This window comes from Odocoileus virginianus, chromosome 29 (assembly GCF_023699985.2).
Source record: "Odocoileus virginianus isolate 20LAN1187 ecotype Illinois chromosome 29, Ovbor_1.2, whole genome shotgun sequence".
In the NCBI taxonomy this organism is placed as follows: Eukaryota; Metazoa; Chordata; class Mammalia; order Artiodactyla; family Cervidae; genus Odocoileus; species Odocoileus virginianus.
In genome coordinates, this window is record NC_069702.1 from 34,174,738 (window position 1) to 34,200,263 (window position 25,526).

The 25,526-nt window shown below is 36.8% G+C and overlaps 1 pseudogene; it reads left to right on the plus strand.

Moving 5' to 3' along the window:
* The first annotated feature begins 1,909 nt into the window (after positions 1–1,909).
* LOC110137401 (cilium assembly protein DZIP1 pseudogene) overlaps positions 1,910–25,526 on the plus strand; it is a 168,658-nt pseudogene continuing 145,041 nt past the window's right edge.

Here is a 25,526-nt window from a genome sequence, read left to right on the forward strand (position 1 = left end):
TATAACTATCTTTTCAGAATAAACAGTTCTAATTTCTGCCTGTTACACATGGAAGAAACCATGATGTTGGGTAATAGATAATATGAAGTGCAAGTCGGAGAACCTAAGCCAGGATGAGATGCAAAGAGGAAAGAAAAGGCAATGAATTCAGCATTAGGAAATTTGTCTGCCCGGTCCAATGACAAACACAGTTATCTCCTCCTTATAGCATATTATGTTCATCTTTTATGTGTAAAATTGAATAAACTGTATTGGACTTCAGTTCAGTTCAGTTGCTTAGTCGTGTCCAGCTCTTTGCGCACCCATGATATTGGGCTTAGGACTTTTAAACTATGTGTTCAGTCACTTCACTTGTGTCCAACTCTGTGAGCTGTAGTCTGTCAGGCTCCACTGTCCATGGGATTCTGCAAGACAAGGATAATGGAGTGAGTTGCCATGCCCTCCTCCAGGGGATCTTCCCGGCCCAAGGATTGAACCTGTGCCATCTCCTGCATCTTCCTCATCACAGGCAGATTCTTTACTGCTGAGCCACCCAGGAGGCCCTATTTAAACTATAATCAATTACTATATATTGTGCGTGTGTGTGTGTCATAGAGGGTTTTACTTGGAAGGTTGACAAAATGAAGAGAGATCCAAATCCTAACAAACCATTTAGTTAAAATATTACTTTAAAAAATATTACTTTGGGTGGGGGGAAGCAAGAGTACAGATATTACCACAAAGTATAAAAAAAAGCAACAACCAGCTTATATGAGCGTGTTGACTATTGACAATGCCACTATTATGAATATAAGGAAATTAGTTTTGAGGTATTTTCTAATGCAAGGTGGGCATTTAAAAAAGTGAAAAAAAACCCCTATAGACATATGAATTCAGTATTGACTCAATCTATTCTATTCATAGTCTGCTAAATTAACTAATATTTAAAATGGCTACATTATATTCATAAAATATCCAAGGTCAAGGTTATGCTGCAGAAATAGTATTTTAAGTTCTAAAACAACATGCTTACAGTGGCCCAAAGCTGCATATGGTACAAGTACTTCTGGAAAATGTACTTAACATGGGCCTAGTTAATTTTTTATTAACTCTAAACTTACTTCTAGCTGAAAAATAAGCTGTTTACTCTTAAAATTTCACTAATTTCCACCAACTCCATTTTCAGGATACTAACAGAACTTTATAAGAAAACATTTCCAACATGAAAATGTACATAAGAAAGACATTTTTTGTAAAAAAATGTTTAAAATAAAACCTGCTATCCGTTTTAAAAAAGAATTCACTTTAAAATTAGTTGGAAAAAATATACCTAGAGTACCGTTCCAAAGAAAAAACTTTTTATGACTTCAGTGACACATTATTTTTAAGCAATAGCAATATTAAACACTTTTATATGCTTCAAAATACTGTTGACAATTTGCTTTTTTTTTTTTTAAGATTGCATTAGGTGCCATTGAAGAGACTGTTGTTCTCTGAGAGCCAGTTTCCTTGTTATTGCAGGAGATATTGTCAGGTAGGACAATTATAGTTGGGTAGGCAGTGCTGAAATACTGCGATACCAAATACTGAAGTCTGGAGGGACCTCCTGTCGCACAGGTGACAGTTACACGTCTAAAGAGTCACTCCAATCAGTCACAGTTACTAAGTTGCTTTTCAGTGTACGGATTCATCCTGAGGTCCTTCTCCCCTCGGCCGTTTCAGGTTAGTTGCACCCCAGGCATTGGCATTTGAGTAGCATCAGACCCGTTCTTCACATGTGGAGGAGGTTCCGTCTCTTCTCTCCCAAATCTTCTCCGCATAGATCTCTCTTCCTCTGAGGATGATATGCCCCAGCAGTCATCGTCCACATCTGTATACTTTAAATCTTTTAGTTCTTTTTTGATGAACATGTCAGCAACATTAATTCCACCAACTGGCTTATTCCCTGCCCTTCTTCCAGTTCCGCCTGTGACGACTGGAGAGCGTGGACTGGCGGCAGCTGAGCACCATGGACGCGGACAAGGTGGCGGGCGCCGTGGACGCGCTCACGCTGCAGAACATCATCTTCTGCAAGCTGGTAGGATGAGAAGTGTCCAAGCTGCCAGTCGTGGGTGGACCAGGTGCTGCTAAAGCTCATCCGCCTGGAGCAGCTCACCATCAAGTACCTGCGGCGCTCGCCGGAGTTCTGCACCTCGCAGCTGCATGACCTTGGAGGCGCGGCTGCGCTGGAGCCTGGTCGAGGGCACGCAGACCAAGAAGCGCCTCACCAAGCAAGCAGGCGAGATCAAGCGGCTCAAGGAAGGCTGTAAACGCAGGAAGAAGTTGATCTCCACCCAGCTGCAGGTGATCGAGGCCGAAGCCAGCTATTACCAGTGCCATTTTTGTGACAAGGCCTTTATGAACCAAGCTTTCCTACGAAGTCATATTCAGCGCTACCACCCTGAGGGTTCACATCTTGAGTATAAAACAAGGGCACAGACCGACAAGCTCCAAAGTGAGATCGACATGTTGAAGGAGCAGCTGCCGCTCACCAAGTCTCAGCTAGAGGCTGCACAGTATGCCCACGCACTCAGGTTCTCTAAGGAACACGAAATGCAGAAAACAAAAGAGGAAGAATTTTTGAAGTTATTCGGTAGGTGGAAAGAAGAAGAAGAAAAGGAGAAACTAGTTGATGAAATAGAAAAAGTCAAGGAAATGTTTATGAAGGAGTTTAAAGGACTGACTTCTAAGAACTCAGCATTAGAATATCAATTGTCAGAAATCCAGAGGCCCAATATGCAGATCAAGTCTAACATAGGCATGCTAAAAGATGCACATGAGTTTAAAGAACATCCCCAGCATCCCCATGACTTTCAAGATGTGATGCAGCTACTTGACAGTCAGGAAAGCAAGTGGACAGTTCATGTTCAGGCTCTTCCTCAAGAACATAAGGAAAGAGCCGGCTCCTATCACATATAGAGAAACTTTGAACCTCAATGATAGATGATCAAAATGCAAGTAATGTCTTCTACAAGAAAAGGATAGAAGAGCTAGGGCAGAGATTCCAGGAGCAGAACGAGCTGATTATCACTCAGAAAAAGCAGATTAAAGAGTTCACCACTAAATCATTAAACAGTGACAGTGAACCCAAGGGGAATCTTTTAACCTGGCAGACTTTTGATTCTAAGCCAACTGCCCCAACTGTAACTATGAATGCCCCAGCCACCCAGACACTGGATGCAAAGTCACATCTAACAATAGCACATGAAAGGGAAAATGAACAGAAATTAAATGACAACTAGACACATACAAGGAAAACTTTGAAGAATAAGCCTTCCCTCACTAAGGAAATAACTGTCTTGGAGCAGAATTTGGTGGAGAAACTGGAAAACTTGGGGATTAATACAGATATACACAGTATTCCGAGTGGTCACTTGAATAGAGTGCTAAAAGCTATGGAATCAGCAAGACATGAGTTTGAAAGACAAATACCTAACATTCAGCAAATTCGAGATTCCTTCAACATCAGGTCAGCTGTAAAATTGAAGAGAACACTGCTGTCCATAGACAGGTACAGTGCTTCTCAAATGGATACCCTTTCAACTGGAGAAATACCCAAAGCGATACACCTTCCTCCCAAAAGCAGACAGCTGATTAGACAAAGACCTGTTTTTTTCTGATAGAATATCTGTTCCAAAAGTTAAGAAAAATATCACAGAAAATCTTTTTCCCAGAAGGTCTTCCACTATTGCAACCCCTCCCTTCAGTTCCCAGGAGGAGCTGAATGCTGACAACCTCATCCAGGTGTTTGCCTCTCCAGACTTACTTTCTATGCTGTCTTCTAAAAGCAGCAAGAGTAGTTTCAGAAAGAACACCATCAAAAGTGACACTGATTGGACTGAGGGAAGTGAAACTGAGGACTTGGATATTTCCCCCAAGCCCACAGGAACCTCCATTAAAACATGAACTAGAAAAGTTGAAGAGGTGGTTTTAAGAAATATGAATAAGCCAGTTACTATACCTTGTAAGGGCTTCCCAGGTGGCGCTAGTGGTAAAGAATCCATCTGCCAATGCAGGAGACATGAGTTAGATCCCTGGGTCAGGAAGATCCCCTGGAGAAGGGAAAGGCAAGTCACTCCAGTATTATTACCTGGGAAATCCTATGGACAGAGGAGCCTGGCGGGCTGTAATCCACGGAGTCGCAAAAGAGTCAGACACGACTGAATGACTGAACAGATAGCTTGTAATGACATCTATTTACACATTTTTATTTCAGCTGGAAGCAGAAATGAATTTCAGGCAGGAGTATTTGAAGGGGTTTCTACCAGACAGATAAGTATAGGTATTATTCTAATTATAAAACTTTTTAAGGAAAAGCTGTTATTATTGCAAATTTTATAGCTACTGATATAAACCAAGATATGCTTAAACTGGACATATGATGGACAATCATTTTTTAAATGACTAATTCTGGTTTTTAAATCACTAGAGAGTAATAATAGTAAGTATAAAATATATTGTGATGATTATTAGGTGTTTATACTAAATTTCATAATAGCTGTCTGAATCAGAGTTACTTTTGTATATATGAAGGAAAGCACAGAGAAGTTAAACAATTTGCCCAAGATCACACAATGATAGGGCCAATATTTACATCTCATTGGTCTGGTTCCCAAACCCATCCGTTTACTGACAGCTTATAAATTCCAATTCTTGCTATTATTTTACTTTTTAATCCTCTACTTATTTTGCTTTCTTATATGAAGACTTATTTTTTCCTCCTATAATATCTCCCTTTACTTGGTTCAGTTTCCCAAAAGGATCGAGTGACTAAACAAATGAGCTGGAGCAGTAATGAGAATCATATTCAGCCATTGTCTCTTGGATCTTCTCAACCCAATAAAATAAATGCTATAATGTGAATCTGGAATGGAAATGCTGCTATAATGAAGAGCTTCTGAGTTGAAAAGTATACACTGATTAGTGTGATTTTATTGGGTTGATAGCTAGCTTTCCTACTAGCTTCTAATCCCATGAGTGTAAATTCTTAACTTAGATGACTGTCCTTGACATACCTCAGTAACAGCACAACCTTGAGTCTTAGGCTTGCACTCTGTTGTGTCCTAGATGACTAGCCTAGATTTTGGTCCAAATTTATTAAACTCCATAGCTATGAAGACTAAATGTCATCAAGAAGACAATCACAATTAATATTAGGTAGTACAGCATGTAGGATCAATTTAAACTTCTATAATTTTTATTTTACCATAACTAACATTCAATGTTCCATAATTATGCTTTCTATAAGAAGTCAATTTTTTTCTTAGATAGGAACAAATTAAAATGACCAAAAAATAAGATGTTAACAAAACTATCATCCAGCAGAAGCATGCATATTTTGCAATTTATATCTATAAATAACACATTGGTGGCAGTACCACTTGGGCTTCCCTGGTGGCCCAGGAATAAAGAATTTGCCTGTCAATGCAGGAGACACAGGTTCAAACCCTGGGTTGAGAAGATCCCCAGGAGAAGGAAATGGCAACCAACTTCAGTATTCTTGCCTGGAAAATCTCATGGACAGAGGAGCCTAGCAGGCTACAGTCTATGAGATCACAAAAAGTTGGACATGACTTAACAACTAAACAACAACAGCTACAGTACCATCTGAGCTGGTTGTTAATCTAAGATCAAAAGATGTTAAACACAGGAACTTTCTTTGTCTCCATATGCCAATCTCTTCAAACTATTCTGTAGAAGTAGATATTAATCCTATAGTTTTGCTTCATCACAATTTCTTGCCATGACTCTTATTTTTGTTTGTTTTTAGTAACAAAGTGCATTTACCATATTTTCTTTGATATATTAACTATGATGGTCTTATGATCTGCTCGTATTTAATAGAGTAGTTACTTTGGGCTTAAGTAATCCCAATAAGACAGTGTGTACCTTTGGGCTAATAGTTAATGTTCCTTCTATAGTCAACAAAAGAGTACAAACTGCAGTACTTGGGTGCAATCTCCAAAATGACAGAATGATCTCTGTTTGTTTCTAAGGCAAACCATTTAATATCACAGTAATCCAAGTCTATGCCCCAACCAGTAAAGCTGAAGAAGATGAAGTTGAATGGTTCTATGAAGACCTACAAGACCTTCTGGAATTAACACCCAAAAAAGATGTCCTTTTCATTATACTGGAATATAATGGACTGGAATCCAAAAGTAGAAAGTCAAGAAATACTTGGAGTAACAGGCAAATCTGGCCTTGGAGTACAGAATGAAACATGGCAAGGACTAATAGAGTTTTGCCAAGAAAATGCACAGGTCCTAGCAAACACCCTCTTCCAACAACACAAGAGAAGACTCTACACATGAACATAACAATATGGTGAACACTGAAATCAGATTGATTATATTCTTTGCAGCCAAAGATGGAGAAGCTTTGTACAGTCAGCAAAAACAAGACTGGGAGCTGACTGTGGCTAAGATCATGAAATCCTTATTGCCAAATGCATACTTAATGAAGAAAGTAGGGAAAACTCCTAGATCATTCAGGTATGCGCTGAATCAAATCCCTTATGACTATACATTGGAAGTGAGAAGTAGATTCAAGGGATTAGATTTGATAGAGTGCCGGAAGAACTATGGACGGAGGTTCATGACATTGTACAGGAGGCAGTGATCAAGATCATCCCCACGAAAAAGAAATGCAAAAGGCATGGTTGTCTGAGGAGGCCTTAAAAATAGCTGTGAAAAGAAGAGAAGTGAAAGGCAAAAGAGAAAAGGAAAGATATACCCATTTGAATGCAGAGTTCCAAAGAATAGCAAGGAGAGATAAGTAACCCTTCCTCAGTGATCGATGCAAAGAAATAGAGGAAAACAATAGAATAGGAAAGACTAATGATCTCTTCAAGAAAATTAGAGATACCAAGGGAATTTTTCATGCAAAGATGGGCATAATAAAGGACAGAAATGGTAATGGTATGGACCTAACAGAAGCAAAAGATATTAAGAAGAGGTGGCAAGAATACACAGAACTATACAAAAAAGATCTTCATGACCCAGATAACCATGATGATGTGATCACTCACCTAGAGCCAGACATCCTGGAGTGCAAATTCAAGTGTGCCTTAGGGAGCATCACTATGATCAAAGCTAGTGGAGGTGATGGAATTCCAGTTGAGCTATTTCAAATCCTAAAAGATGATGCCATTAATGTGCTGTGTTCAATATGCCAGCCAATTTGGAAAACTCAGCAGTGGCCACAGGACTGGAAAAGAACAGTTTTCACTCAAATCCCTAAAAACGGCAATGCCAAAGAATGCTCAAACTACCACACAATTGCACTTATATCACATGCTAGCAAAGTAATGCTCAATATTCTCCAAGCCAAGCGTCAACAGTACATGGACCATGAACTTTCAGATGTTCAAGCTGGATTTAGAAAAGGCAGAGGAACCAGAGATCCAATGCCAACATCTGTTGGACCATCAAAAAAGCGAGAGAATTCCAGAAAAACATCTACTTCTGCTTTATAGACTATGCCAAACCTTTGACTGTGTGAATCACAACAAAATGTGAAAAATTCTGAAAGAGATGGGAATACCAGACCACCCGATGTGCCTCCTGAGAAATCTCTATGCAGGTTAAGAAATAACAGTTAGAATTGGACATAGAACAACAGACTGGCCCCAAATAGGGAAACAGTACGTCAAGGCTGTATATTGTGACCTTGCTTATTTAACTTCTATACAGAGTACATCATGAGCAATGCTGGGCTGGAGGAAACACAAGCTGGAATCAAGATTGCCAGAAGAAATATCAATAACCCCAGATATACAGATGACACCACCGTTATGGCAGAAAGTGAAGAAGAACTAAAGAGCCTCTTGATAAAAGTGAAAGAAGAAAGTGAAAGTTGGCTTAAAGCTCAGCATACAGAAAATTAAGATTATGACATCTCTTCCCATCACTTCATGGCAAATAGATGGGGAAACAGTGTAAACAGTGATACACTTTATATTTTCTGGCTCCAAAATCACTGCAGATGGTGACTGCAGCCATGAAATTAAAAGACGCTTGCTCCTTGGAAGAAAAGCTATCACAAACCTCTATAGCGTATTAAAAAGCAGAGACATTACTTTGCCAACAAAGGTCCATCTAGTTCCATCTAGTCAAAGCTATGGTTTTTCCACTAGACATGTATGGATATGAGAGTTGGACTATAACAAAAGTTGAGCACCAAAGAATTGATGCTTATGAACTGCAGTGTTGGAGAAGACGCTTGACAGTCCCTTGGACAGCAAGGAGATCCAACCAGTCCATCCTAAAGGAAATCTGTCCTGAATTTTCTTTGGAAGTACTGATGCTGAAGCTGAAACTGCAATACTTTGCCCACCTGATATGAAGAACTGACTCATCTGAAAAGACCCTGATGATGAGAAAGATTGAAGGTGGGAGGAGAAGGGGATGACAGAGGATGAGATGGTTGGATGGCATTACAGATTCAATGGACATGAGTTTGAGTAAACCCCAGGAGTTAGTGATGGGCAGGGAGGCCTGGGTAACGCAGTCCATGGGGTTTCAAAGAGTTGGACATGACTGAGTGACTGAACTGAACTTAAGTGAACTATAGTCTTCCATGAACCCTCAGTTTCTTTTCTGAATTGATAGAGGATGACAAAAAGATGTGATTTCTTCTTATGTGTAACTTCATATAATATTTTAATAAAAAATCCAGAAACATATTACATGATTTGGGGTCAGTTTCTGAATAATATGGCCTAATGTCATCGTGTATGCTTTAAAAATTGGGTTTTTCAATCAGTCTCATAGTTACAACTCAGGAATAATATAGACAAAATGCTTTGGTAATTTCCTATTATATTGAGATTTTCTATAAGATATTAGAGTAAAACATAAAGAACTGATATAATTTTAAATATATGTATATATACATATATTTATATATTTAGTTAGATTAGCCCACATTCCTCTAATTACTATCATCCTTTGTCCAATAAAGTCAAAGAGAAAATTCAATCAAAAGGAAAATTCTCTGGAGGGTAATTCATAATAAAATCTATTTTTCTGTTTCTATCTTAAAGAAAAAAAAACATAGCCACAGAAGATGAGATATTCAAGTCTACTTACTGGAACGCAGTAATAGAATAAGCATGGAAACCAGATTAAAAAAGCTTTTAAAACTATACTCATTTTTCTTCATTACTTTTTAATGTAATACTAAGGAATAGATTTAGTTTTCACAATGGTGAATTATTAAAACTAAGGGAAGTTAAAGTTCTCTTCTTGATAATGGGTGTGTGTATTCTTTTCAGCAAAATGAGTCAGACTGTGCTGCAATTTTTCCAGGTACCACACCAACTTTGAAGGACTAGGTAGGTGGCTTAATGATTTTCCCTATTCTTTTTTCATCCTATATGTACTTTGTCTCTTTTCCTTTTTGTTTTTCTTTGGTTTTTGTCTCTAAGGCATTGTTATTTTTATTAAATGGTGCTATATAAAAAGATATACTTTTAAAAACTAAAGGAAGTCAACTGAGGAATGTTAATTGGAAGGACTGATGCTGAAGCTTCAATACTTTGGCCACCTGATGCAAAGAGGTGAGTCATTGGAACAGACCCTGATACTGGGAAAGAATGAAGGCAAAAGGAAAAGGGGGTGACAGGGGATGAGATGGTTAGATAGCATCACCCACTCAGTGGATGTGAATTTGAGCAAACTCCAGGAGATAGTGGAGGAGAGAGGAGGCTGTCAAGTTGCAGTCCACAGTCACAGAGTCAGAAATGACTTAGCAACTGAAAAACAGCAACAATTAAATGTAATATTGATTTTGAAGCAAGTAAAGAAAGTGAAAGAATGTGTTAGTCCTTCAGTCATGTCTGACTCCTTGTGACCCCATGGACATTAGCCAGCCAGGCTCCTCTGTCCATGGAATTCTCTACGTAAGAATACTGGAGTGGGTAGCCGTTCCCTTCTCCAGGGGATCTTCCTGACCCAAGGATGCAACCTGTGTCTCTTGGTCTCTTGCATTGGCAGGCAGATACTTTACTGTCTGAGCCACCAGGCAAGCACATCAAGAAAGAAAAGTGTTTCAAACAAATGTAAAAGATATAAAGCACAAAGGGTATTAAGTATTTGGAGAAGTAGAAATCTGACAGCACATGCTCTTGAAGGAAAAGAAACTATTTGATCTAATCACATTTTTAAGTTTATACAAAAGAAGATGGAAATAAATATTCCAAAGGTCTTGCTCTTAACAAACTTGGGAAAAACATGTAATAATAGAATGAAGAGTTAATTTCCCCAGGGATACCCCTCAAGGAATGGAGGGCAGGAGCCTGTGAACAAAGGTGCCCCAGGCTCCATGTGGCATCCACCTACTTAACACCAGCTTTCTGTTCCTTTGGACTCTTCCAATAATAAGCTAAGACGTTGCTAGAACCCTTAAACTTTGTTCTTTGTATTATTCTTCTTGATGGGTAAAGTTAATTGGCATTTTGTTTTTGTTGACAGTACATACTTTCTTTACCATATTTTTTACTTCAAATCTTCACAAAAATATAGAATTAATTTTTTTATTTTTGTTTATCTCTAACATGATTTTTTTTTCCTGACACATCCTGAGAGATCAAAAATGTCCAGACACACACTCTTCAAAGAAACTTATAATATGAATACCACACATTTTACTGAAGCCTAAATCTTAAATATTTAAACTAATTATCAATCCGATTTTCAAATAAACCTGCTTGGTTATCTATACATTCATAGATTCTATTTTGAAGGTTATCAAATTTCTGTCTGGTGAATAAGTCTGGCAGTCACATCTATGCCTCTCAAAACATCTCACAACTATGGAGTTTTACAGGACTCTCACAAGACCAGTAAAAAGTGACCTCAGAGATATGAAAGAAAGGACACTTCAAAATCTTTCTAAAGAAATGATCTTAGGACACTTGAATTGGGGTATATAAGAAGACATATCACAAGTGGTTTGATAAAATAACTCCAGTGAAGTGTCTATACTTTTACTGATGAACACTTTTTGCTTGGACATGACTGAGTGACTAAGCACATACACACACAGCAAATCAGTCAATAAGAGCAAAATCACAAATCCTGACTCGAGTAATTTTTTTAAAAACTGTGAATCTCAGAAGCCTCCAATGATAAATAAAGAAGATTTTGTAAAACAAACAAACAAAAAAGACAACTTTATCACTCACTATAAATAGCCTTGCCAAGTTGTTTCTGTTTATTTAGTTTAGCTTTTAATATTTTTTTATTTTTGCCATATTAAAATAAGAGATTATGATTACTAAGATTCTTAGCAGCTAGAAAACATAATTTTTTTCACTTATGTAGAATATATAGAGCAGCAGATGTTATCTTTTGTATTATGCATGCTTAATTTTTCATATACTTAGAGTAAACTCATTCTTGCTCAAAGTGTATTATCTATTTTTTCTAGAAATTCATTATTTAAGCATATATTTATGGAATCTATTGGAAATGATGTGATAAGATGATAGGGAAAAGATAGCATTAGTGAAATTCTATCTTACCCATAGATCATTAGTAAAAAAAGAGTAGAAACTTCTTTCATTTAGTATACATTGTGTTATAATTTACTGAGTAGTATATTTTTCTTTGAATAAGCTTCCAAAGAGAGGTTTTATCTTTCTTTAGAGGATCTTAAAAAACCTTCCTCAATTTTCTGTAATTCTTTGCCCTATTTTTTCCTCTTTCTTTCTTTCTTTTCTTTCTTTTTTTTTTTTTACCAACAGTACATTAATTCAGTTCTCATGGCCTGAAACATGCACTGTTTTTAAAAACTTTTTATTTTGTACTGGCGTATAGCTGATTAACAATGTTGTGATAGTTTCAGGTGAACACGGAAGGGACTCAGCGATACATTTGCTTGGATCCATTCTCCCCAAACTCTCCTCCCCACCAGGTTCCCACATAATATTGAGCAGAGTGGAACATACACTATTATGAAAGCTTTTAGGCAAAGTATTTGCCTTTCATCTATTCTATTTCAAGTCAGCTATTCAGCCACTGAATAAACCTTTAAACATTGCTCTTATGATGTCAAAAAGTTTAACAATCCTTCATTACATACAAATAAATTACTACTTAAGAAAAAGCATTCAAGATCCTTTCCATTTAACTTTAGGTTATCATTCTTTTCTCCTTTTCAATCTTCTAATACATATTTTTTTTTAGCTATTTAGTCATACTAGATGGTCTTTTGTTATATTTTGTATGTATTTCTACCTGCCCATAAGGTTCCCATTGCTTGTGAGTATTATCTTCTCTTTGGCTTCCCCGGTGGCTCCATGGTAAAGAAACCATCTGCCAATGTTAGAGATGTGGGTTCGATCCTTGGGTCAGGAACATCCCCTGGAGACGGAAATGGCAACCCACTGAAGTATTCTTGCAAGGGGGGAAGTCCTATGGACATAGGAGCCTGGTGGACTATTGTCTATGGGGTCCCCAAAGAGTCAGATATGACTTGCTGACTAAACAATAATCATCTTTTCACTTCTAAAACTGAAGTAATAGGGCCTTGTTGACTATGCTAAAGCATTTGACTGTGTGTATCACAACAATCTGTGGAAAATTCTTCAAGAGATGGGAATACCAGAACATCTTACCTGTCTCCTGAAAAAACGTGTATGCAGGTCAAGAAGCAGTAATTAAAACTGTTTATGGAACAATGGACTGGTTCAAAATTGAAAAAGGAGTGTATCAAGGTGTATATTGTCACCCTGCTTATTTAACTTCTATGCAGAGTACATCATGTGAAATGCCAGGCTGGATGAATCACAAACTGGAATCAAGACTGCAGGAAGAACTATCAACCTCGGATATGCAGATGATACCACTCCAATGGCAGAAAGTGAAGAAGAACTAAAGGGCTTCTTGGTGAGGGTGAAGAGGAGAGTGGAAAAGTTGGCTTAAAATTCAACATTCTAAAACAATGATGACGGCATGCGGTCCCAGCACTACATGACAAATAGACGGGTAAGAAGTGGAAACAGTGAGAGATTTTCTTTTCTTGGTCTCAAAAATCACTGCAGACAGTGACTGCAGCCATGAAATTAAAAACACTTGTTCCTTGGAAGGAAAGCTATGATAAACCTAGACGGTGGGTTCAAAAACAGGGATATCACTTTGCCAAAAAGGTCTGTATAGTCTAAGCTGTGGTGTTTCCAGTAGTCACGTACAAATGTGAGAGTTGGAACAGAATTGATATTTTCAAAATGTGATGCTAGAGAAGATATTTGAAAGTTCCCTTGGATGGCAAAGAGATAAAACCGTCAATCCTAAAGGGGGAAGTCAAACCTGAATAATCATTTGAATGACTGATACTGAAGCTGAAACTCCAATATTTTGGTCACCTGATTTGAAGAGCCAACTCATTGGAAAAGACCCTGATGCTGGGAAGATTGAGGGCAGGAGGGGAAGGGGGCAACAGAAGATTAGATGGCTGGATAGCATCACCAATTCAATGAACATGGGTTTGAGCAAATTCAAGAAGACAGTGAATAACAGGGAAGCCTGATGTGCTACCGTCCATGGGGTTGGGTTGTGGAGAGTCAGACATGACTTAGAAACTGAACAATAATAGGGTTTCAATCTGATTGGGTGCCCTTACCTCATACAGCAGAGAGAAAAGGTACATATATATATATATATATATATATATATATATATTAAGGAATTACCACTATCATATTTACTGGTCTATATTTTCTTTATTCCATTCAGATCATTAAATATGGTGTTCAGGTTCCTATATAATTTCAATCCCTCTCTGTACTCTTGAGTTCATTCTTTTTCACCTTCTCAAGGTCTTTGCATCAAAGTCATTCCCTTTCTTGTCTGAATATTAAGTTTCTTCCTCTTCACTGTATCATTATATCAGTGTGAAAAATGGAATCCATTTCTAGCACACAAAGGTTGCAAAGTTCGGAAGCTAGTCTGGTTTATGATTTTAAGCTTCCTGAAACATATATTAAATGTTCTCAATACATTAATTTATTTCAATGAAGCACATGATGATTCCAGTTAACTGAAAAGAAAAATAAACAGCCATATAGCATATTTTAAATTCAGAGAGGTTATTATTATATAGAATAAGTGAATAATTATGTGGCATATAAACCACAAAATGCTGATATATAGTAAAAAGGTTAATGTTGACATAGAATTTTCTGATCATAAGAAGAATAAAGTGAAAGAAAGTGAAGTGTTTGACTTTTTGCAACCCCATGGACTATAGCCTATCAGGCTCCTCCATCCATGGAATTTTCCAAGCAAGAGTACTGGAATGGGTTGCCATTTCCTTCTCCAGAAGATCTTCCCGACCCAGGGATTGAAACCAGGACTCTTGCATGGCAGGCAGACGCTTTACCATCTGAGCCACCAGGGGAGCTCATGTATCATTTAATGGATAGTGTGAAAAAAGTGAGATCAGTTCAATTTGCTAAGCTGACTTCCTATATACCTTTTTTAAGAACTATTTTACTTAATAATTCAATGGTTTTCCTAGTAAAATAATTTTATTCACCTGAGTGAAATTCTCAAGTGAACTTGAAAAATTACAAGGAGGAAACATATAGAGAATTCTCAACCAGATCTCAAAGTTCTAAACATCTGGAGGGTAAACCATGCCCAATGGTAAAAGGTTCAACCTTTAAATCAACAAGTGATAAAGGTAAAAGCATGATTCACAGATAAATGCAAAATAGCCATCAGTCAAAGATTTTATTTTACTCAGTAATTGATAGGGAAACAATAAGATGCTAGAACTGGTTTAAAAGAGTTAAGAAAAGAAGTGTACAGAAGCAATCAGGAATACTAAAATAAGCTTACAAATACATGCAAAATTACTCAATAAAAAAAAAATTAAAAGGTGATATTTGGAATTCTATCTTCCACCTGGCAGGTTGGGATGGAAATCAGTTGCATCTCCACCAGACATAATTATCTGTGTTAACAAAAAGGACTTGAGCCTTCCAAGTTAACTTCCATTTGTACAAAGTTGTATACCAGATCAGTAGAGACAATGAAAGGTATATAGCCCCAAAGAAGCAGGTTGCCCCCATGTGCCCACTAGCAACACCTAACATTCCACAGAGAGTATACCTAGTAATCATTTATTCACTTCAAAGTTTTCCACATTTTTCCTAATACAAATATGTTCCACAAGGAGGCAGCCTAAAGAGCCTCATTATGGAAGATTACAAGGTAATCAGGTCTGAGGTTTCCTGATTTTAAAGCCAAAGTAAGACTTCCTAGTGGTTCAGTGGTAAAGAATCCAACTGCAAAGCAGGGGGCCCAGGAGACGGGGGTTTGATCCCTGAGTCTGGAGGATCCCCTGGAGGAGGAAATGGCAACCCACTCCAGTGTTTTTCCCTGGGAAATCCCGTGGACAGAGAAGCCTGGTGGGCTACAGTCCACAGGCTTGCAAAGAGTCCGACATGACTGAGCACACATGCATAGACATAGAGTTATCAAATAAAACATCTGATTGACACTAATTTTGCTCTGAACAGAAGCAGAATTCTGAACTGGAACTTTCTTGATGATCCCTCTACTTCTGTTTATATACATGCTAACAGAAATATATATTAAAATTGACATTATAATTAAAATATAACTTAAAAAACTCAATTTTAGTGGACAAGTGTTCCTAATTTTTAATGTAAAGCCATCTGTTTCCATCACTTCATGGCAAATAGATGGGGAAACAGTGGAAACAGTGACAGACTTTATTTTTGGGGGCTCCAAAATCACTGCAGATGGTGACTGAAGCCATGAAATTAAAAGATGCTTGCTCCTTGGAAGAAAAGCTATGACCCACCTAGACAGCATATTAAAAAGCAGAGACATTACTTTGCCAACAAAGGTCCATCTAGTCAAAACTATGGTTTTCCCAGTAGTCATGTATGGGTATGAGAGTTGGACTGTAAAGAAGCTGAGTGGCGAAGAACTGATGCTTTTGAACTGTGGTGTTGGAGAAGAGTCTTGAGAGTCCCTTGGACTGCAAGGAGATCCAAATAGTACATCCTAAAGGAAATCAGTCCTGAATATCCATTGGAAGGACTGATGCTGAAGCTGAAACTGCAATACTTTGGCCACCTGATGTGAAGAGCTGACTCATTTGAAAAGACCCTGACACTGGGAAAGATTGAAGGTGGGAGAAGGGGATGACAGAGGATGAGATGATTGAATGGCATCACCGACTCAATGGACATGAGTTTGAGTAAACTCCAGCAGTTGGTGGTGGACAGGGAGGCCTGGCATGCTGTAGTCCATGGGGTGGCAAAGAGTTGGACACGACTGAGCAACTGAATTGAACTGAACTGAACTGAATATTTACTTTTCATTAAAAATGCTTACTTTACATTAAAATTAATAAAAAGTATTACTACATTATTACATTAATAATAAGCAAATATCATTTAAGGATATATAGAAAAGTCCATAATCACTCTTGTCATCATATTTATTTTGATACCCTCAAATCTTGAGAACATTAATTTAAATCACAAACTGACAGTACAGATAATAAGATCTAACTTTATTCAGAAATCAGGTTTTTTTTAAATTTAGTTCTTTTAATACTTTTCTGATCAGAATCCAGTGAGATAAATCTGAAAAAGTTTTATAATAAAAAAGAGAACAATTATTATTTCAGTTTTTCAAAAATTATGTCATTCATTCTCATTCCAACTGAGAATTCTATACTGTTTTCCATGGATTTTCTTTTCAAGTCAAAGAGAAACCTTTCATTCTACTTCCTTTTTTGCCTTTTCTAGTAATGTGAACCTTTTCACTGGGCATTAACCTCCCTGAAACCATTAAGCCCTTTGTATTAATTCACACTGAAAAAGCCCAGACGGTTCACTGGTGAAAAGGTCCATATCTGTGTTGTATTGTTTCTCCATCAGGATTATTAATACTGTAAGAAAATTGCTCACAAAGGCATTCTCCTCCTTACTGCATTTTAATAAGCTGCTTATGCTAAGCAGGTGTCTGCAATTGTTGTGTTGCTAAGAGGGGTACACACATCGATCCAGGGGACAAACAGGTGAATCTGCTTTAGCTGAGTCATTTACATGTCTCTATAAAATATGTATGACCAAATTTACATATCAATGTAAATAGCAATAGTTAGATGTTTCTTTTGGCTCGTCTTGAGAGATAAAAATAAGAAAGATACTAGGGATTTAGAAAGATTATCCTGAAATTCTCATTAAAGCGATACAATACAGGTACAAAAGTAAAATGCATACAGATTAAGAAAAAGTATCCTAAGCATTTTGAACTCGAAAACCACTCAAAATTTCTCTCAGGAGCACACACATAATGTGTTTGAATTCTGGGTCATCACTTTGAAAAAGTTCAGGTACAAATTACTTGAAAATTTTAAGATTTACATAAAATTGGTAGCAGTATTAGATGCTATTCTATAGGATTCAGGCTTTGCATTTTTCTTTAGATTGCACAGGATTTTTACTATGCTCTTGGCCTGAGAGATACCAAAATTTTTCTCCAGGATTGGAGAAGTGATTATAAACAGGGATTGGACTTTTTAACTTGGGTGTACAGACAGCAATATACTCTTACTCGGTACTTTATGCTAAAGCTTGTGAGAAATGCTGCATCTCCAACGACTCTTCCCCAGACCCAAGAATCATGATTTCCATTTAACAAGATGCCCAGGTGATCCATATGCACATTAAAGTTTGAGAATCACTGCTTTAAAGACATTCACGCCTTCTGCCTCCCATGAATTCAACTTCATCCTTCATGAAATGAGTTCTGAATGCTGAGACACTGCAGTGTTATCACAATCTATTATAATATGAAAAAATTCTCAGTCAAAAGTAATTGAAAACTATGGCTCAATACTACTGCCATATTGATTTTACTAAAAGATAAGCTAGATGATCTTGCTGCTTGACTATGTATAATAGTTTCTATTATGTCTCTAAAATAAAATCCAGCCCCTGACATATAAGCCCTATAATGATGAGGGCACAGCCCAAACATGTCACAATCAAACATAAATTCTGTTCTCTATGCATAAAAGAAATCAACCTTGAATATTCACTGGAAGGACTGATGCTGAAGCTGATACGCCAATACTCTGACCAACTGATGCAAAGAGCTGACTCATTAGAAAAGACCCTGATGCTGGGAAAGACTGAAGGCAGGAGGAGAAGGGGACAAAAGAGGACCAGATGGTTGCATGGCATCACCAACTCAATGGATATGAGTTTGAGCAAGCTCCGGGAGTTGGTGATGGACAGGGAAGCCTAGCATGCTGCACTCCATGAGGCCGTAAAGGGTCGAACATGACTGAGCTATTGAACAGCAACAACACAGCATATGGTAGACAACTGGAATTTTTGGAGCTGACATTATCCTTTCTTGCCTCTGCTTTGCTTATATAAACACTCCTCTGGCTGGAATGCAAGGTCCACCTCTGTCCCTCTTTTTTCCATCTGATAAGCCTTCTACCAAGTATATGCACTGTGAAGCCCTAATTTCAGACTCTCCTTACTATAAAATTTTATTTATATTTCTATGAGAACCTCCTTTGGAAATCCAATATATATATTAATATACATGTATATGCTCAAATCTGATTCACACTATAAAGATAAAATAGGAGAGTTATTCATCTTTACATCCCTGTGCCATAGATAGTGAACTCTAATATATTGAAGAATGCATGGAAGAATAAAAGAGTATTCCAAAGCTTCCAGTTTTTTATATTCATGTTTAGTCTTAGAATAGCATACCATGACAATTAGAAGTTCAAGTTTAGTATTTACTTCATTGATAAAGAATCTGAATACTACCTTGAAAGAATAAACTATCTCTGCTTCCTCATTCTTTGTTGCTTAGTCTCTAAGTCATATCCAACTCTTTGTGACCCCATGGACTGTAGCCTGCCAGGCTTCTCTGTACATGGGATTTCCCAGGCAAGAATACTGGAGTGGCTTGCAATTTCCTTCTCCAGGGTATCTTCCCCACCCTGGGATTGAACCCGCATCTTCCGCATTGCAGGAGGATTTTTTACCACTGAGCTACCAGGGAAGCCCACCCTAGTCTTAGAGCCTCAAAAAAAAAAAAAAAAAAGAAAAAGAAAGAAAACAGAGAAAAAATATATATGGTTTACATCACCATCTCTTATCTGTAGAAGAATTTGGAAGTCTATCAAGATAGAGTATTCAGTACCACCCCACTTCTGGTTTCTCTGTTATCCATAAAGACCTAATACTTTCATAAGCAATATAATTATTAAAAGGAAAACCTAAGTCTATCTACTGAAAAAGGAAAAGAATTGGTGGTTAAAATCCTTTTAAGTACTCTTTCAACTTTGTAATTACGTCATTCTATAATGAAATTTAGGTAATAAGTTGCTTTGCATAAACAGAATAAATACAAAGAGAATAAAAAATAATGCTTATTGGACAAACAATTAAAGTCGTTTATTTCTATAATATTTTAGAAATACTGGTTTAGACACAATTTTCACTATTTCATGACAAGCTATGCTATTACAATTGTCTGTATCTAGTTACATTAGTACTGGTTCAATGTAAAGCTCTTATGTATAATTTAGATGTTGAGATAAAACAATGGGATTTCTACTGTTTCTAGGAATATTTAAGTCTTCGCTTCAGCCTCATAGTCATTTTACATCTAAAATGCCTTCTGTTTCCTTTAATAGACTCCTCAATTGTTATATTTACTTTGGTATTTATTAATGAATCCTTTATTTATTGATTTCTTACAAGCAATTATTGAGAACGCTATGAAAAATGATTTTTTTAGCATGAGGATAATAATGGGGTAAGCAAAGGAAAGTGGGTTGGATATGGATTATAGATTTTACATACACATATTAAAAGTGAGACCAAAACCTGGAGAAGGAAGTTGATGGTAGATGACAATACACAGAATTAATATTCCATGCAGGTCTAAATTTCACATGCATTCCTCTCTAATTAAAGGAATGATGCTTGATGGAAGCTGGCTTATCTGTCTCCATGGCCCTAATACTAAGTATGGTTCTAAGTTGTGAATCTGAGCATTATTTTTTTCTGCATTTCTGACAAAGTAACAGCTGTTATTTTCAACCATTGCTTTTCTCTATTTACTCCATTTCTTCTTACTAAATTTCATATTAAATGAATCCCAGAACTTCTCAAGCTGTTTTCCATCTCTCAAGTTTTTTTTTTTTCTTCTTCAAAATGTTTAACTGGAGTAATTTAATTGTAGTAACATTTATTCTTAAATGGGATAGTTCTTCAGATTGATCTTGCAGCATCCTCATTTGTTTTCTGGGCACAGTAGTCTTCATTAGAAATGATATTTTTCCTTTCCTAGGTCTAAAAATAACAGCGTATATTTATTGTAGTCTCTTCTGGTTTTTCCCCTATGGATGAAAGTCTCTTCATTATTTCTGAAGCTCCCACACATTTTTAAAACATTTTACTGGAGTATAATTGCTTTACAATGTTGTGTATAGTTTCTGCTGTACAGAAAGTGAATCAACTATATGCATACAGGTATCTCCTCTTTTTTGCACTTCCTTCCCATTTAGGACACCACAAAGCACTGAATTCCCTGTGCTATAGAATAGGTTCTCAGGGTTTTCATTAGTTATCTATTTTATACATGTGCTGTGCCTCGTTGCTCAGTCGTGTCTGACTCCTTGTGACCCCATGGCCTGTAGCCCACCAGGATTCTCTGTCCATGGGAATTTTCCAGGCAAGAATACTGGAGTGGGTTGCCATGCCCTCCTCCAGGGGATCTTGCTGACCCAGGAATCAAACTGGGGTCTCCTGTATTGCAGGTGGCTTCTTTACAAGGTTAGCTACCAGGGAGCCCATTTTATACATCATAGTATGTATATGTCAATCTTAATCAATGATTAAGTCTTCATACTTCCACTGAAGAGGGCACACACTGAAACCCTGGTTAGGGAACTAAGATCCCACATGCCACCGAGCATGGAGAAAAAAGATAAAGACATTTTCTTTTTTTAAAAGTACTTAAAAATGTCCCCTATATTTTTACTTTAAAGCTATTATTCAATTTCTCTATTATCATCTTCTTGAGTTATACTTTTATCTTTGTTGATTTTTTGTGCTTATTTTTAAATGTCTGTTTTTTCCAAGTTGAGGATCAAGTTCTGCATCACAGTTATCTTCTGGGCCTGATTACATTGGCTCTTGGGCTGTAGAAACAGTAGCAAAGCATCTAGTTTGTGACAGTTGAGGGTAATAGTTGGCATTTTCAGGGATAATAAGCACTATAGTTTTTGTTTCTTTTTCTAAACCTTCTTTTGATTCATAAATAGTTCCCTTTCTTGTTTTAAGTTCTGTTTTGAATTCAATTGCATATTAGCAAAGCCTATGTTTTCTATGGGCTTTCTTGGGAATGCTTGGTGCTTCATCAAGTACTTGAAACAGCACACAGGTTTTTTAGACTGACTGTATCTTAAAACTAGAAGTACATATCATTTTAAATTGGCCTTGGAAAATAATTTGTATTTTATAGTCAAGGCCAAAATTCAGTCAAAGTGTCTTCCTTTAGTAATGCACAGAAGTTAGAAGCACAAAGTAAATAATATTAAAATATATTTCATAATATGTGTGTGTGTAGTTTAAAATGATTTGAATGTTAATCTCAGGCAAAAGCACCTTCACAGAAACATCCAGAATGATATTTGACCAAACACAAATATCCGGGCACTGTGGCTAGCCACATTGATACTTAAAATTATTGATCAAATAGTTGATCAGTATCAAATGATCAAATAACAAATCTACCCTTGAACAATTTTGCTTATTTGTACTTTATGGTAGAAAGAAGCTAGAGTACTGCAGCTGCCCACTTTCAGATTGGATTGGCAGGTAACACAAGAGAACCATCTATATACCCAATATGAGTCTTCTTTTCCTGTGTCAGCTGATCATGAGGAGCTGTTCATGAGGCCATGGATGTGCCTGAAGAGAAAGTGTAGTGTAGCTGGAGTGGTGATCATAGACTACTGGACCAATTATTCATGTAATTATCGTGTACCCTCAAGGCCTGCTCAGTTCAGATATATATACCACTTCTGTTTAATTTTGGAGTGCCGCTGCACAGCCCGACGTCATAGTTTGATGGGTCAGATAACACCTAGGTCATGACAGGCAGCTCAGACCACATGGTAACTCGGTGGCCTGTGGTCAAGTGGTCAGTCTCTACTGAGGCCTGGGCCTCTCAGGTGGCTCAGTGGTAAGGAATCTGTCTGTAATACAAGAGACATGGGTTTGATCCCTGGGTAGGGAAGATCCCCTGGAGAAGGAAATGGCAGCCCACTCCAGTATTCTTGCCTGGGAAGTCCCATGGACAGAGGAGCCTGTGGGCTACAGTCCATAGGGTCACAAAGAGTTGGATAGGACTGAGCATGCATACACATTCTCTCCTAAGGCCCAGGAGCTATCCAAGGCTGCTTCTCAGTAGTTATCCACAGAGCATGGCAGGACTTTGCCCCAGAATCCTAAGGGCCTACACTGTGCTTCACCTAGAGAGCATCACCAAACAACATCCCTAACATTTTAAGAGCAATTCGATCTGTTTCATTAAATGACCCAGTTGGCAGAGCATCTTATACAGCAACCTAGACTCAGGAAAGAGCTGAGGGTCTGTCAAAAAGCATCTATTGGCAGAAATGTCTTCGCTGATCTGTCTTTGTTCTATTAAGTCCTTCAACTAGTTCAATGAGGCCCACTTATATTATGGAGTATAACCTGCTTTATTCAAAGTCTAGTGATCAGAAGTAAAATAATCAGAATTGTTCTTTAACAATAAAATTACAGTGGATTGGCAGAATAGATAAGAACATGGAGATTTTAAAGGTAAGGAGATTCTTGAAATACTTAAAAGGTTTTAGAGTTGTGTTAAATGTCAGAATAGAGAATAGAAAGGCTATATTCAAAAGTAATTACAATAAATTTGATAAGGTCATTATGTATCAAAATATTTATTAAACATTTGGAATTAAGAAACTCAGAGAAGTGGACCAAGAACCAAATGCAAGTTAATTAATCACTCACACAGAAGTCAGAACTGAACCAATACTTAATTTTAAAAGTCTTGAATAGCACACATTCTTTTTGAAAAAATTCATTTCCATTAGCTTAAAATGACAAGGTGATGCTTATAGTAATGGTTATTTAAAAATTGTTAAACTTTAAGACTCATACTGGGAGAAATTTTGTACCTCAGTTTCTGTAAAGAGAGTAATCTTAAATATTCCCAGAGACAATCAGAAATTAGTATTGAGTGTGATTAATGAATGATTAGATTTAGGTTAATATTGCCAACTTATAAATAGATTTAGAATATATTGCATAATTTAGTTTCATTTAAAGATATCATACTGTTATGCTTTGATGCATTAATCAATAAATCATATTTATATAGGAAAAATATTGAGCTCAATAATCACAAAAGCCAGTGGCTCGTTATATACAACTGTTACATTAGCTCAACTGTCCAACTGCCTGGAATCATGATTGTAAAGGGCTTCAAGAGGTCATATTATCCCTCCCCCTACTCAACTGTGCTATACATATTGTAACAGCATTAGAAATTTAAGATGACCTCCTTTATTAAACAACCTCTTAATTTTTTAACACACTATTCCTATTTTCAGTTGATGTTCGAGTTATATTCACTACTTTTCAATTTTTCTGTCTTATTGGCTTAGAAAACTTTAAGAAGATCTTCACAAATACAGCTACTCTATTAAGCTAAAAGATTGGATGTTTTGATTTCCAATTATCATCAGCAAAGCTTTATTATATTTCACTCTGGTCTCTTTTGTTTGTTTCTTTCTACAAAGAATTTTACCAATTTCTTCTGCTTTGCCAATTTTTGCAAAACGTGTTTTAATTCTACTTTATAAGATGAAACTGCTGCTTCTCATATTAACATTAAGAAAAAAAAAACAGAAAGAAAAAAAGATGACTTACTTTTAATTTTTCAGAGGTAATGGCTCTAAAGTCCAATTACATCATTTTCTCTTTCCAAACACAACTCCTTGACTGATGTGCTTCCCTGGATTGTAAAGAATGATTATTCTTAAATGTCTTATCATAAGGCTTAATAGAGCAAGCGAGAGTACCTTGACATTGATAAACGCAGTTTAAAAAGAAAAAGGAAAAAGAGAGTCAAAATAAAAAAGAAAGATTATAGTGACTGCTGGCGCCAAAGGAAACAAAGCTGGTTTGTGGATGTGGGGGCTGTGCAAAATCTTTTTGAAGCCATGCAATCTTTTCCATAATTAGTTTTACTAGAGAATTAAAATCAGATTATCTTTAAAACTGCCTTAAGATCAAAACTACCTTAAAATTATAATGGGGGAGGGAAAAATGAACTAACAAGCTGCCAGTGTGAGAACTGGAGTTTAAAGGGTGAGAGGAAAAAATTTAGAAAATTTTAATTTTCTACATAAATATGATACGCATGTTTGCCAATTGTTCATGTCAGTGGAATGCTTTCTTACAAATATTTGAATTTACCCTTATAATAGTTCTAGAGTAATCTCTTTCTGAGAAGAGCTACTGCCCTTAGTGATAGGGATAAACTTCAATGTTTGAGCAACAGTAAACTTGTGCTATTTCATGTCCTGAGGTAATGCTTGAATTTTTTTCCTTAAACTACTTTAAGTTAATATTTTTGTCAATGTAAAGCATATACATAGATTCTTTAAAATTATATAGTACAGAAAGTTTCATAAGAGCAAGGGTCATGATCTGACCCTTTCCTTTAACCTGCTTCTCACAGGCACTTGTTTTTCAGTCTTTCCAGATATTTCCTTTGCTATTTCAGCTCCTAATTATTGTGCTCCACTGCTATTTTTGTCTTGCCAATTGTAGCCTTTTCTATTTAACAGTCACGATGTGTGAGAACAAACCCATGTCTATACTGTTTCACCCTTTCTCATCTTTCCAACATAATTTTAAAGTCATTAAATTTAAACCAGCAGTTAGAGTTTTCTTATTATCTCTCAAAAATGTTCTCTGAAGAACCAAGTAGTATACTATATATATAATTATATTTCTTTTCTTTTCTTTTTATTTTAATAATTCTTGAGTTAACTCTAAAATATAACAAGAGAGACTATAAGGAACAATGAAAATAATAGCCAGATTGATATTTCTATTTTCTAGAAGTTAGTGGTTGTTTTATTTTCTTCAAATGTTCAGTCATCCATATTTTTGCATTACTTTTTTTTCCCCACATGCTCCCTCAGATATATAGTATTTTTCATAGGGTAAAGTCTATCTGTTAATCTGTCAATTTCCATTTTCTTCCAGCTTGCAGCCCCCCTTCCTCCTGCCCCATTCAACCTGACTGCTCTCAGGGCTCACTGCACTTCCAGCATCTTAGGACTTTGCTTTACCTTTATCTTCTAGTGATTCTTCTGTCTCACACTCCATGTTTTTCTCTTTGCTG